The sequence below is a fragment of the Diceros bicornis genome, chromosome 1 (genome assembly GCF_020826845.1).
Source record: "Diceros bicornis minor isolate mBicDic1 chromosome 1, mDicBic1.mat.cur, whole genome shotgun sequence".
NCBI lineage: Eukaryota > Metazoa > Chordata > Mammalia > Perissodactyla > Rhinocerotidae > Diceros > Diceros bicornis.
This window is the reverse complement of record NC_080740.1, coordinates 55,512,764-55,528,464: the sequence shown is the minus strand read 5'-3', so window position 1 is coordinate 55,528,464 and position 15,701 is coordinate 55,512,764. Positions and strand designations below refer to the sequence as shown.

General features: G+C 45.0%; 1 long non-coding RNA gene across 1 annotated transcript in view; it reads right to left on the bottom strand.

Moving 5' to 3' along the window:
- Nucleotides 1-15,485, bottom strand: part of LOC131405734 (uncharacterized) — a 193,530-nt gene extending 178,045 nt beyond the window's left edge. Inside the window, exons 1-2 of the long non-coding RNA XR_009220021.1 lie at nt 14,984-15,485; nt 14,596-14,723 (exon numbers count right to left, since the gene is read on the bottom strand). This is a non-coding gene — a long non-coding RNA (uncharacterized LOC131405734). The remainder of the gene's footprint in view (nt 1-14,595; nt 14,724-14,983) is intronic.
- Nucleotides 15,486-15,701: the final 216 nt, after the last annotated feature.

Here is a 15,701-nt window from a genome sequence, read left to right as displayed (position 1 = left end):
GGTTGATAAGACACCTAGCACGGATCAGGCACGTGCATGCCTTTGTGAGTGTCAGTGCCTCCCTTCTCCATGGATGAGTTACTTCAAGGGGCCAGGCAGGCTGTATCTCTGAAGGGCTCCCTTTATGCTTATTATTCCTGGGGCCTGTTGAGTCTACTCGACCCCATGCTCAGCTGTCAGATTCATCTTGCATCTCTGTTTTGAGATTCCTGGGATTTCAAGGACAACGACTCCTTTCCTCTGCCTGGCCTTCAAGATGCTCCATAAGTTAGGAAGACTCCACCAGGGTCTCTGTTCCCTCTTCACCGGCAGATAAGGCTTCCCAAACTGTTTTTCAGTTTTGCAACAATAAAGTTATACGGGTGCCCACGTGAAAGGCGCCCCCTTAACCACAGCATTTACCATGACCTGAGTAACAGGCATATTCAGTGGATAAATATCCTGGTCATCTTAAAGCCAGTCCCACATGGCTTGCATGTGAAGCATATCAGCTGTTTCAAGTGGGGTGTTTCACTTGGCTTTCATAGGAGGAGATGGACCATGAGCCTTCTCAGGGTAAACAGACCTTACAGTGGCTTTTATCCAGTCCACCAGGGTGGCTGTTCCCTGGGGAATAATCTCCTGTGTGTCTGGATCACATATTGTCATCCGTGACTGTTCCACAGTGAGCTGTGGGTCCTGCATCAACCCAAACACGCTCTTCCATCAGCAGCATCAAAACAAAAGGCACTACTCCTAATTGAGTTGGTCTCACCATCCATGTTAGCAAAGGTTCCTCAGGAAGCTGATGATGCTGATCCACAGATCAGCAGTTAGTAGTTTCTTGGTTTTGCCCTCCCCCTGCATTGACTAGCTTCTTGGTGACCAGAGGTCTTAGAGGTACTTTCTGTTACCCCTGCATAACTTTTCCCTTTCTAGGCAGCTGTAAGGCTAGTGGCCAAAGCTTAGGTGGACCTGAATCTGAGCATAGTTCAGCATCAAGCTTCTTTCTTTTACTTTCACTTTTAGCTATTATAGGAAATAATAACCAAAGGACTGTATATTTAGCATGCTTCTATAGCACGTATATATCCAGGGAATCAACATCCTAGGAGTTGGATCCATTTCTAAATTCCATTGGTAACTTTTACCTTTAATAACTGAGTTCAGCACAGCTCTGCTGCATACCATGGGTGACCACATGGCCACCCAGGAATCAAAGGTTCTTTATCCCCCACCCTTTCATCTCTTCACTTGCCAAACCATGTTTCTGTGAGTCAAGGCTGTTCTACCAAATCCCACTTCTGACACCAACTAAAGTGTTCTGGGACCCAATTCCAATGGTGGGGGGGGGGGAGCGGAGTTTTCTCCACACCACCAAGCAATTCTTGGACATCAGCTGGATGTCCTACAATTCAATTGAAACTACAATTCAATTCAAGTTCTGACATTATCTACCCAGAGATAGCAGCAGATCCCACAGGTTAAAGGCTCAGTCCTACAAGGCTGCCCCCACCCCCCACTTCAGACACCAGCTGCAAGCCCAGGTTGTTACCTGTGCTTCTGACTGACCGGCTATAGATGGGAGGTTCCAACAACTCCTCCTTGGGCTTGCTTAATTTGAAATAGCAGCTCACACAACTCAGAAACATTTTGTTTACTAGATTACTGGTTTATTATAAAAAGATATAACTCAGGAACAGCCAGATGGAAGAGATGCATATAACAACGTATGTGGGAAGGGGCACAGAACCCCACGTCTCTCCAAGTGCACCACTCTCCCCGAACCTCCATGTGTTCACCCACTTGAAACTTCTCTGAACCCAATCCTTTTGAGTTTTTATGGAGGCATGATTGATTGAATCATTGACCATCGTTGATTGACTCAACCTCCAGCCCCTCTCCCCTCCGTGGAGGTCAGGGGAGATGGGACTGAAAGTTGCAATGTTCTCACCACATGATTAGTTCTCCAGCAACCAGCCCCCATCCTTAGTGCTTTCCAAAAGTCACCTCATTAATCTAACAAAAGAGACCTTTATCGAGCTCATCACTTAGGAAATTCCAAGAGTTTTAAGAGCTTTGTGCCAGGAACAGTGGATGAAGACCAAATATATATTTCTTATTATAAATCATAATATCACATTTCCCCTGAAATCACGTGCTGCCTTATTTGGTTTCATTGTTCCCCTGTGGGTATGCCTTCACCTCCTGGGGAGATTATATATTCTTTAGGGTAGGCACTGTGTCCCTACAGCCCTAGAGAAAGGGTTAAGCATATGGTAGGAATGCAATGTTTACCATGTTTCGGGGAAATAAGGGGAGTAAAAAGAGTGAGCTCAGCGGTCAGGATGCAGTGAGCCTAGACAGCCACTGGGAGGCAGCGAAGGACCAGACTGTGAGCGGGCGGGAGCCCAGGTGGGATTCAGGTAGCAGCGGCCCCACACAGCACAGCCAGGGAGGACGACCTGCGGAGAAGGCCTCCAAGGTTCAGAGGAGGGTTAAAAACCCAGGAGAGGAAAGGACCCAGGGCCAGGCCCCACCACACTTCTCACACATGTGGGTATGCCCCCTATCACCCCAGAAGTGCCTGGGACTGCCTCTGGGGTGCCCAGAAGTCTTGGGGGGAGGGGGTCTTTCTTCTAATTGAGCACATTCCCTTTGTGCCAGACATAGTGCTTTGTGCCAGACATAGTGCTGATACAACGGGTCCTGTCTTTTAGGGCAGCCAGCTTAATCCTGGTGCAGACCCTAGCTGGAGTCATGGGGAAGGGAGACCACACTGGAAGCCAAGAAAAATACCCCACAACAGAGAAATCCACAGGCTTAGCCACGCTTTCCTCTGAAAGCTGCTGCTGAATACAGTCAGTGCCACTAGTTCCCAGGAGATCTGCCAGACTGCCTTTACCCCTGCTGGCGTTCCCAGCACGGCTTTCCTGTCCCACCACTCGCCCCTGCTCCCTCCCTGCTCTGAGCTGACACAAACTGCCTCCTTCCACTGGTGATGTGGAAAAGTCGCTCCTCATGGGCCCACCCACAGCCTCAGAAAAACCTTCCAGGCTGGAGAGGGGAGTCTTGGGAGGGTGGGGGTTGACGCACAGAGAGTGTTTCAGTATTTTTCAGTAGCTATATTTCTTCAGGCCTTAACCTTGGCAGGAAGGCTACTTTCCAACTGTGTTCAAGGCGAACATTTTCGAGGTCAGGATTTGTTAGGAGAGAAGCTCTGATTGCGGGGGTCAAGCAGGGGTTGGTGGGGTTAGAACACACCTGGACTGGCCCTGGTGGCTGAACCCAGTGAGGTTTCTTTCCTCCCAGTGTCTGTAAGGACATGCTGGGGAACTACCCTCTGCATGACAGCTGCAGTTAATTCTGATTTGTGGTTGCTGCGCCTCCCTCCACCACCTGGAGAAGGAGCTTTCTAGGAGCTTTGAGCCAGATGATGCTGGTAGTTCCATTCTCGGTGCTCCCTGCCCTGGTGCCGGTGGAGCACTGTGTCCCCTCCCTCTGCTGGCCACACGGAGGAGAGAAGCCCAGCCCTGCCTGCCCTGCCTGCCTCTGCTCTCCTTCCCGGTGGGCCAGGGTCTGGTCGTCCACAACCCACGACTTCCCCTGCTGCCTACAGCACAGCTCTCCACCTGCTCCAGCTCGTGCTCTCTTTCTCTCTCTCTCTCGCTCCCTCTCTGGCCTTGCCGAGGCCCTCCCTGCCAGACCCCGACTCTGCCCCTTTCCCACTAGGCGTTTCTCTGGCCCTGTCTGCACTTGCTCTTTCTCACACGTGGCTAGCATTTAGTGACCTCTCCTCTCCCAGGATGTGAGCCCCCGGAATACAGGGCAGTAGTTTCTATTCTTTGTTAAATTAATTTAACAAATGTTTATTGGGCAACTGCCGTGTGCCAGGCACTGAGCTCGGTGCTAGGAAGCAAGAGAGCCATGGTCCTGATTCTCATGGAGCCAGCAGACTAGAAGATAAATGAATGAACAGAAAGGTATAGATAGTGATAAATGCTACCAAAAAAAAGCACAACTTACGTGACTGGTAGGCGGGGAGCTACTTTCAACACATGAGCAGGAAGCAACAATCCTGCTGAGACCTGAAGGAAGAAGGTGCCTGAGGGTCAGAGCCCTGTCTGTCTATCAGATGGCTGCTCTCCCCTGCCTACGCAGAATGAGGGAGCAGCTGGCCGAGGGCGCAGCAAGTGCAAAGGCCCTGAGGTAAAATGAGCTTGATTTTTTAGAAACTGATGGATGACAAGCGTGAGAGTGCAGTGAGTTCAGGGAGAGTGCTAAGAGATGAAATGTTGAACTTGATGTGTCCGAGCGGAACTCCTAATTTCCCTTCAATACCTGTCCCTCCCATTGTCTTCCCCATCCCAGTAAAAAGAAGGCTACTCTTACCCTGCCCAGGTCCCAATCCTTGCAGTTATCTGTGACCATCTCACACCCTATAGCCGATTATCAGCAAGTCCAGTTCCTCCCCCGCACATTTAGACTCTGACCACTCTTCCCACTTCCACTGCTGCCCTCCTAATCCAACCCTACCTGGAGGATGCCTACCTGATCTCCTGCTGCCCCTCTCACTCCACAACCCCAGCAGCCAGATATTCTTTTAAAATGTTAAGTCAGATATGGCACTGCTCTGCCCAAACCCTCTCACAGCTCCATCTCATTCAGAGCGTCATTTAAAGCTTGTATGGTGGCCCACGAGACTCTATGTGCTCCTGAACTCTTCTCCTACCATCCCTCCTCACTCACTCTGCTCCAGCAGTCACCTTGCTTTCCTGAAACATGCTGAGCACACACCCACCTCAGGGCCTTTGCACCTGCTCCTTCCTCTGCTGGAGCACTCCCTGCCTTCCCGCCAACACACACACCAGATATCTACATGGCTCCCTGTGGTAAAGCCCTTTATGTCTCTGCTGAAATGTCAATTTATTATGGACACTGTCTCCTCCCCCTCCTCACTGCCCCCCTCACCCACCCTGGGCACTTTCTTTTTTTCCTCCATGACACATCATTATCTGACACATTGTTATTTATTTGCCTGTTTATTGTCTGTCTCTCCCCACTATGATGGAGGCTCATCAGAGGAAGGAACTTTGTTTTGTTCACTGTTGTATCTCCAGCACCTAGCACAGTGCCTGGCATGTGGCAGAACCTCGAAAAAACATTTGCTGAGGTCAGAAACATAGGCAGGGCCAGACCACGAGGAATTTCGTAGACCACGTTATGTGGAGTAGATTTTATACTAAAAGCAATAAGAAGACATTGGAAGGCTTTAAGCTGCGGAGGAAGCGATCTGCCTTGTATTTTGAGGTCACTGTGGATGTGGCGTGGAGAATGACGGGAAGCAGGGGGCCGGAGACGGAACCGGTGACACAGCTGAGGAAAGATGCTGGTGGCTTGGCCCAGGACGGTGTCAGTGGATATGAAGAGAAGGTTGTGGGCAGAGTAACTGGCAGATCAGCTGGGAAGAAGCTGGTGTCCAGGGCCAGAAGGGCTCCTCATGCTGCCCCAGCCCCGTGATGCACCCTGAGCAGGCTGAGCGCCAAGGAAGGCCCCGCTGTGCTGGCTCTCAGGCAGAGGCAGGAGGATTATACTCGGAGCTCATCTTCCACAGATGGGAGTTTGAGCTGAGCCAGCCACACTTCTCTCCTGGTGCCCGATGATGAGCATCTTAAGAGCAAGGGCTGTGCTGTTTCTTTGCCTCACTCTCCCCACCCCTCTCCTCACACGTGCATACTTCTAAAGGTCTTCAATACTGTTGCAGCTTGGAGTTTCTGGGAGCAGATGCTGAGACAAACTGTGGAGTACAAGATGTCTATTAGGGATGAACACCTGTGAAATGAAAGGGAGGAAGCAGCATTGTGCAGAGGGAGAAGTCAAATTATAACGTAGGTCCCACGAAGCCTTGGTCAACCTGGTGCGGAGCTCAGGAGCCAGCATCACCCATCCCACATTGGGTGGAAACTGTGGGGCTCTGCGCCACTGAATACGGGCTGTCCAAGAAGGGTGGGGCCCCAGGTGAGATGGCACTTTGCACTGAGACAGATTCCAAAGGAGCTGACAGTGGGAGGCATCTGCTGCCAGGTCTCCCCCAGCTGGGCAGCAAGTCCTTCCGGGATTTGGGTGGCGCATCTCTTTGTCTACCACAGAGGGTATCCAACTGTTGTGGGCTATTCAGGCGAGGCCCACAGTCCTTCCCTCTGCGATATGAACTGGCTCCCAGGAAGTGTTGCTGCAACAGTTTGGCTTTTTCTAGGCCTCTGAGCCAATTGGCCTGATGGGGCTCATGAACAAGCCACTGGCCTTGTATCAAAGTATCTCTTCAAACTCCAGGGAATGCTTACAGATGTAGTAGGTAATCTGCAATTCATTTAGCGGACCATTTCAGAGTCATTTCAGCACCTGCTGTGTCATGGAAAGATATAGGCTTTGTGGTCAGATAGTCTAGTGTCCCAATTCTGCGTCTGCACACACCAGCTCCATGACCCCAGGCAAGTTAACAAGCCTTCTGGAAGTATTTTCTCTCTTTTGTAAAATGTGTGGAATGATGCTCAAAAGACAGGCAACTTGAGATTAAGGGCTATGTCTTACCAGCCTTGTCTTCTCATTGGCCCACAGATGTTCATTGAATGAATGACTGCCATTTGCTCTCAGGCATTTGTGCCGTTGTCTTACACAGGCCACAGCAACTGTATGCCCTGGAGGGCAGGGGCTCTTATTCACACTTGCAGAGGTGTGACTAGGAGCCACCCCTACTTTAGCACTTCTCACACTGCATGAAATTTATTTGTCTGACTGCCACTTCACCAACCCATGGGCACTGCCAGTTTCATGGCTGAAAACTTGGGCCCAGCCCAGAGTCTGGCCCAGAGCTGGTCCCCACCACACATTAGCCTCCATGATTGAAACCTGCTATAACACACTGGGGTCTCAACAGCACCCTAACAGTCAGCTCATGACATCCTCTGGGAATAAGTCTCCATTTTACCCTGACCTCAGCCGGCCTTTCTGGAATCTCATTTGCATGGCAGGCAGCATGCTGCCCCCAGCTGGATTATAAAGTTGTCCATGAGTGAAGCATTTACCATAGCTCGCTGGTTCACTGGCGATTTAACGTCACCCTGGTAAGGCCTCCTGAGCACCTTCCTGTCAGCTCTCTTCCGCCAGCAGATATCTGTTTCATCTTTAGGTTGTGAGAAGAAATACTGCAGTTCCACAGAGGAATGGCACAGCCTTTGGTAGGACTACCAAAAAACTAGGTTTGTTCTTTTCAGCAAATCCCCCTGGTTTTTCAAAACAGAGCCCTTCATTTTGCTCCATAAAGTCTGGTGTAGTGGGATAAGCACCCACTACAGATCTAGCAAGACCTGAGTTCAAATCCACTGTGGTCTTGAGCAAGTCTGCCCAGCTTCCATTCCCTTAGCTGTGATGCTTATCTTGCAGGTTGGTTGAGGGCTTAGAAAAGTAATTGCCTGAGACACAGCATCTGCTCAATAGCACGCAGTTATCATTTCCTTCTGCCAAGGGGAGGGAACAAAGGGTGAGCAGTGCTGGTGTCTGTCTTACATAACGCTCTGTGATTTACACTCAGTGTGGGAAGATGGAAAGTTCTGGCATCTGCTACACTAGAGCATGACTGAGGAGGTCAGTAGGTGCCTGGAAAGGTGAATAGCTGTAGTGTGACCCTGAGAGGGACTGTCATAGGCAGTAGGAGCCTCTGAATAGTGAAGCAAAAGACAGAAGGTTGTGCTTCTCTCCCACCACTGCCATCTACATTTACATTATGCTCTCTACAGGTAGAACAGGAATATGGTCCAGACCCTTGCTCTGTCTTCTACATGCAGGAGAGGCTGGCTGTATATCCCAAACACTGAGAAAGAGACTCTCAGGTAGATTTCTCCAGGGGGGCAAAGGAAAGGAATTAGGGCTCATAAACTTATAAACCTAACCAGAAGCTCCTTAAAGGCAGGAACCATGACTGTTTAGCGACTGCTGAATTCTTAGCACCTAGCACAATGCCTGGCACATAAGAGGTATTCAGTATCTGTTGAATCCAGGCATTGTGTGCAGATATCCATCCATCCATCCATCCATTCAGCAACCATTTGCTGAGTGCATCCTCTGTTCTTAGTGTTGGGCTAGGTTGGACTTACAGAGACAAAGCCAGGTTCTTGCAGCTCACAGCCTAATTGAGGAGGACAGGCACGTTTAACAGACAATCCCAGTGCTGGGCCAAGTGTTCTGACAGAGAGAAGCCCAGGGTGCTGCAGGAGCATTGGGGAAGACACTCAACCTACAGGGAGAGCAAGGGAAGACAGGAAAGATTTCCCAGAGGAGAGGGCATCTAGGCCAGGCCACAAGAGAAGAACAGGTAAAGAGAATAAGGACTTGCGGTCAGATGACTCATCTAGTCCAAGCTGTGTTTTCCCATTGCCTCTTTACAAAGTTTCTTTGCGTATTCAGATAATAAAGTCTATGAAATGGCTGGCACGTGGTATTTGCTCTCCAAAACTCTGCTACCATCATCATCACCATCATCATCATCATCATCATCATCACTGTTTACTTTCGGAGGGAAGGTAGAGGAGAGCGCCTACACTTTCCTGGTCTGTGCTGCACTATTTGCTCCATCCTGTCTCAGCTGATCTCAGGGCCAGGCTCTTAGTTCCCTCAAAGGTCAGAAGGGCTGGGAGAGAGACGAGTGTCCTGGGCAAGGATGGGGGTGCAAGACTTCCAGGGGTCACCTGGGACAGCCTTGGGATCTGGAGGAGCTGTGCACATAATGAGACAATGCCCTGAGGGCACACAGCTTGATCTTGGCTGTTGACCTTCCTTCCCAGGTCTTCCTCTCCTCAATGACAATTGAGCCTTATGCCCATAAGCTCATAGCTGACTTGAGAGAAGTGGGGAGGGAGTCTGGCTGTGCTGTGGACCTGTGATTTCAGGGAAGGGAACTGAGGGACACCAGTACTGGCTTCAGGCAGCACACTGTCCAGGGCACTGGACACATGCCCAGCAATCTAGGTTCTCCCCAAGGCTCCTGGTTCTGAGTCCTATCCCCGTGGTGGAGGGGAGACACTGCAGGCAGTTACATGAGGGAAGACTGAAGGGGAGTCCAAGCTTCCAGACTTCCATTAGACCACATCTCCTCAGTCTCAGCATGGCTGGCACCAGCCCATGGCCAATACACTTCCACTTCTTTCTTTTGGAAGGTGGCACTCGGATGTGGAGGTTTCTAATTGATCCAAATGTCAACCTACAACATTCACCTCTGGTCAGCAGGCAATTGAACAGTCAGTGAGGTCTCCCAGGACTGGTTGTACTCTAGTTACATGCAAAATATAATCTAATAGATCTAATCAAACTATTCAAATAAATTTACTTCTGCTCAATTCAGAACAGAGGAGCTATAGTGTTCAACATCTCTATTCTCTTGGCACTTGGCTTCTAAAATCACTAATGTGGCCTTTGTGAATCCTAAACATGAAATTTATTTTTTTTACAAACTTGATCTGTGTGTGTGTGTGTGTTTTACAAATTATTTTTTGTTTTTGTAATGACCTTTGCCTTAAATGAACACATTGCTAGAATTTATAGTTTTGGTCTAAAGAGCTTGGGGGCAGGAAACCCAATACTTAAACTTTCTGCAGTGAATTAGTGAATTATCAAGTGAAAAAAGAGTTCTAGCTGGTAGGAAAATGAAATTATCATATTCCATTGACAAAATACATTATGTTTCTCTCTCTCATGTTCACATGATCTCACGTTCTCCGTCTCTTGCTGTCTCTCATGTGTACAGGAGGAGGTAAGCAGAGGAGAGTTTTCTAGAACGTTCTGAAAATTTAAGGAACTTGTTTCCCTTATTCAAGTTTCAGAGATAGAAATAAGGCAAAATACTATGTGCTTTTGATTGTGGCTCTAACAGAAGGACATTATTTTTTTAAGGACTCTTGCCCAGGCCTATGTACCCTAGTGAGTGTTACACATTTCTAAGTAGCCACTCTGAAAGGCTGTATACTTATTCCAAAGATGCTTTGGTTGCTTCATACAGACCTTCCAGTAACTCTTCTACCCTTCTTTTAAGATGGTCTTCAGGATAATTTTACAAATTATACAAGAAATTTAGCTTCATTACCTCACAGTCACTTTGCAGGGGATCAGGGGAGTGGTGGGATGGTATAATGCAACTTATGCATCAGATTCGACTCCTAATGACCACTGTCTGTTTTCCAAAATTTACATCCATCCTCCAGAGACAAAGATTAGGCATCGTTAAGGAGATATCAAAAGAATGTGTCATAATATTGGGAAGTAATTTTAAAGCTGGAAATGGCCAAACATTTTGAGCTAAGAAGCATTTTTAGAATAAGTATCAACCCTGCCAAGGAGACTACTTTGAAGAACAACACTCATTTGGTCATGTAATTTTTGGGGGGGTGAGAGAGGAAGATTAGCTCTGAGCTAACACCTGTTGCCAATCCTCCTCCTTTTGCTGAGGAAGATTGGCCCTGAACTAACAGCTCTGCCCATCTTCCTCTATTTTATGCAGGACGCCTGCCAGAGCATGGCTTAATAAGCAGTGCGTAGGTCCTCACCCGGGGTCTGAATGGGCAAACCCTGGGCCGCTATGCCACAGGGTCGGCCACTGGTCATGTAATTTTTAATTCTGTATGCTAAGTTCCCAGATTCTTCCCACCATGTACAGCCATTGTGTTTCAAAGTCTTTATATTCTGCTACTTTGCATCTCAAGGTCTTGAGAATCCATGGCTCATGGCTTGACTTTTCTTCTTTATTTCCCAAGCTTACTGACAATCTTGATCATTCCATCTCCCCTTCCTCTGCAGTCAAGACTCACATGTGGATGTGTATATGCTTGGTCTATACCTGCCAGTGATGCTCTGGGATAACAGGCTGGGAGATGTGGGGCTTCTCAGAGGCTCCTTGGAGTCTTCCCTACCTTCTTGGGCAGAAGCAGGCATTGCAGGTGAGCCAGGCTTTAATAAACACTGCCATTTAAGATCTGTTGTCTCCTCCTGGCCCTATCTAGAGGACTCAATCAAGCAATGGGGGGAATATGAATCACAATTTAACAAACGCCAGAGAAAGTAATTGTTGGCAGTTGCCTATTTGGGGCTACTTCAAGAAGCCCCAGACAATCTTCCCTCTGGTTACTATGACACTTTTAGCTTAGAATGTTATCTCAATGGATAACCTAGAAAAAATGGATAAATTCCTAGAAACACACAACCTTCCAAGACTGAATCATGCAGAAATAGAAAATCTGAACAGATCAATTACCAGTAATCAAAAACCTCCCAAGAAACAAACGTCCAGGATCAGACAGCTTCACTGGTGAATTCCACCAAACATTCAAAAAAGAATTAATACCAATCTTTTTCAAACTCTTCCAGAAAATAGAGGAGGAGGGAACACCTCTAAATTCATTGTATAAGGCCAGCATTACTCTGATACCAAAACCAAACAAAGACACCACAAGAAAAGAAAATTATAGGCCAATATCCCTGATGAACATAGATATAAAAATCCTCATCAAAATATTAGCAAACCAAATTCAACAATGCATTAAAAGGATCATACACCATGATCAAGTGGGATTTATTCCAGTGATGCAAACATGGTTCAACATCTGCAAATAAATCAATGTGATACACCACATTAATAAAATGAAGGATAAAAATCATGTGATCATCGCAATAGATGCAGCAAAAGCATTTGACAAAATTCAACATCTATTTCTGATAAAAACTCTCAATAAAGTGGGTCTAGAGGGAACGTACCTCAACATAATCAAGGCCATAAATGACAAGCCCACAGCTAACGTCATATTCAAGAGTAAAAAGCTGAAAGCTTTTCCTCTAAGATCAGGAATAAGACAAGGATGCCCACTCTCATCACTTTTACACAACAAAGTATTGGAAGTCCTAGCCAGAACAATCAGGTAACAAAAAGAAATAACAGGCTTCCAAAATGGAAAAGAAGAAATAAAGCTGTCACTATTTGTAGATGACACGATATTATATATAGAAAATCCTAAAGATTCCACCAAAAAACTGTCAGAATAAACGAATTCAGTAAAGTTTTAGGATATGAAATTAATATACATAAACCTATTGCATTTCTATCCACTAATAATGACATATCAGAAAGAAAAATTAAGAAAACAATCCCATTTACAACTGCATCCAAAAGAATAAAATACCTACGAATAAATTTAACCAGAGAGGTCAAAGACTGATACACTGAAAACTATAAGACACTGATGAAAGAAATTGAAGAAGACACAAATAAATGGAAAGATATTCCATGCTCATGGGGTGGAAGAATTAATATTGTTAAAATGTCCATACTACTCAAAGCAATCTACAGATTCAATACAACCCCTATCAAAATCCAATGGCATTTTTCACAGAAATAGAAGGAACATCCTAAAATTTGTATGGAACAAAAGACCCCAAATAGCCAAAGCAATCTGGAGAACGAAGAACAAAACTGGAGGCATCATGCTCCCTGATCTCACACTATATTACAAAACTATAATAATCAAAACAGTATGGTACTGGCAAAAAAACAGACACATAGATCAATGGAACAGAATAGAGAGCCGAGAAATAAACCCATGCATATATAGTCAATTAATTTACAACAAAGGAGCCAAGAATATACAATGGGGAAAGGACAGTCTCTTCAATAAGTGATGCTCGGAAAACTGGACAGCCATATGCAAAAGAGTGAAACTGGACCACTATCTTACACCATATACAAAAATCAACTCAAAATGGATTAAACACTCGAATGTAAGACCTGAAACCATAAAACTCATAGAAGAAAACATAGATGGTAAGCTCCTTGATGTTGGGCTTGGTGATGATTTTTTGGACTTGACATGAAAAGCAAAGGCAACAAAAGCAAAAATAAACAAGTAGGACTACATCAAACTAAAAAGCTTCTGCACAGAAAAGGAAACCACAACAAAACTAAAAGACAACTTATTGAATGGGAGAAAATATTTGCACATTATATATCTGATAAGGGGTTAATATCCAAAATACATAAAGAACTCATACAATTTAATAGCAAAAAAACCCAAACACTCTGATTAAAAAATGGGCAAAGGAGCTGAATAGATATTTTTCTAAAGAAGACATACAGATGGTCAACAGGTACATGAAAAGATGCTCAACATCACTAATCATCAGGGAAATGCAAATCAAAACCACAATGAGATATCACCTAACACCTGTGAATGCCTATTATCAAAAAGACAAGAAATAACAAATGTTGGCAAGGATGTGGAGAAAATGGAACCCTGGTGCACTGTTGGAGGGAATGTAAACTGGGGCAGCCACTATGGAAAACAGTAGGGATGTTCCTCAAAAAATTAAAATTAGAACTACCATACAATCCAGCAGTTTCACTTCTGGGTATTTATCCAAAGAAAACAAAACACTAACTCGAAAAAATATATGCACCTCTATGTTCACTGCAGCATTATTTATAATAGCTAAGATATGGAAACAACTTAAGTGTCCATCGACAGATGACTAGATAAAGAACATGTGGTGTATATACATACAATGGAATTTTATTCAGCCATAAAAAATAATGAAATCTTGCTACTTGCGACAGCATGGATGAAACTTGAGGGAAGTATGCTAAGTGAAATAAGTCAGAGAAAAACAAATACCATGTGATCTCACTTATATGTGGAATCTAAAAAAAAGATAAACTCATAGACATAGAGAACAGATTGGTGGTTGCCAGAGGTAGGGGGCGGGGGTGTGCCAAATGGGTGAAGGGGGTCAAAAGGTACAAACTTCCACTTATAAAATAAATAAGACATGGGGATGTAACATACAGCATGGCGACTATAGTTAATAACACTGTATTGCATATTTGAAAGTTGCTAAGAGAGTAAATCTTAAAAGTTCTCATCACAAGAAAAACAAATTCTGTAACTATGTATGGTAACAGATATTAACTAGACTTACTGTGGTGATCATTTCGCAATATATACAACTATTGAGTCATTATGTTGTACACTTGAAACTAATATAATGTTGTGTATCAATTATACCTCAATAAAAAATAAATAAAATAGCAAAGACTTCATGATTTAAATAAATAAATAAGACATTAGTGACAAACATCAAGAATGACTTGATAAACATAAAAAAATTAAGAAAACAGAAGCATATATCAGATCATATATATTTTCGGGTCCTGTTGGGAAGTGTTTTAGTTAGCCTGAGACTTTCTTGAAGAATACACAGGGGAGAATCAATCACATTGAAGAATAAAAATTGGAAAATGACTGATTTAAAAGGAATGGTTTTAGAACTGTAATTATTTGATCCACAGAGGAGAAAATTAATGTATAATCTTATAAAAGCCCCAATGTTTTTCTTCTTTTACATAATTTCTGTCTTAATCAAAGTAATACATGTATTTAGTTTCAAAAAGCCAATAATAAAGAAAAAAAAAAGATGGTGTCTCAAGAAGCCCCTGTTAAAACAGGAATATATTACCTGTTAGGTGGAACACACTAACCAATACCAGTTCCTGGCAGTTATGCAGGAAGAAGCTCACATACTCACCAGGAAGCTGCTTGAAGATTCTGTGGGAACAGAGGCCAGGGGGAGTCTTTCCCAGCAGTGAAGTTTGGGAAGGAGGCAGCAGAGATGGCAAAGGTTTAGCAGACAGGGCTCTGCCCAGCAAGGCATTTCTGGGGGCAGAGAGCGAAAAACGAGAAACGTTAGGCCCGAGTCTGGAAAGGAGGACTCTGGCAAATTATATCCTTATCCTCGTTTATCAAGGCATGGCCTTGACCTATCTGTAGCGTCACTGTTTCCCCTCCTACCCACCTACCTAGGAGAGCTGCAGAGGATGGAAGTACTAGGAGGAGATTAGGTTTGAAAAATTTCTACTTCCTATTCTTTCCTAAGACAGACTCAAGGTGATATTTCTCAAAGGGATGATGCAAACCTCTTCTTTGAAACTGAGTGCAGTGTTGCTAAATCGCTATCTTTTATTCAAGTCAGGAGGCGCCTGGAGCCAAAGGGGGAACTTCTTTGTGTCTTTTCAGCTTGGTCTTGTGATTTCTGGCAGTGCCATGGGCCCAGGCAAGCCGCCATCCGCGTCAATGACCCTTCAAATGTCAACAAACCACTCTCCTAGAGAGACGAGAGGAAGAAAGTCAGCCTGGGCATGGCATTTGGAACTCTCTTTGCCAATACTGGTAAGCTTGTTGAACACCCTTATTTACAGTTAAAATTTTCTCAGTCACCCAGATGTGGAAAATTCTAACTACATTTTTTCATCAAATATCTGCTCTCAGAATCCAGTCTCATCCCATTCAGGAGAGTGCTTCCTTAGCTGTATAATGGTGGGATAAGAGCACCCAACTCACAGATTGAGGAATAGATGAGATAATGTTTGTAGAAATCTGGAACCCAGGAGTCTGGTCTCTGTGGCTGTCATGTTCTACGACCTTTGACATTTTGTGTAACCTTTTCTGGTTCACTTTACTCAAAGGCAAAATAATAATAATAATTCAAGGAGGTGCCATTTAGTTTCATTTCATTTTTTAATGCTTATGTTTATATAGTGTTGTCAATCTCCTTAGTGTTAGGGGAAATAAAAGCCTTAAAATGAGAATTGCAAAGGTAATGATTATAAAATCTTATTCAATAACAGATGGAAT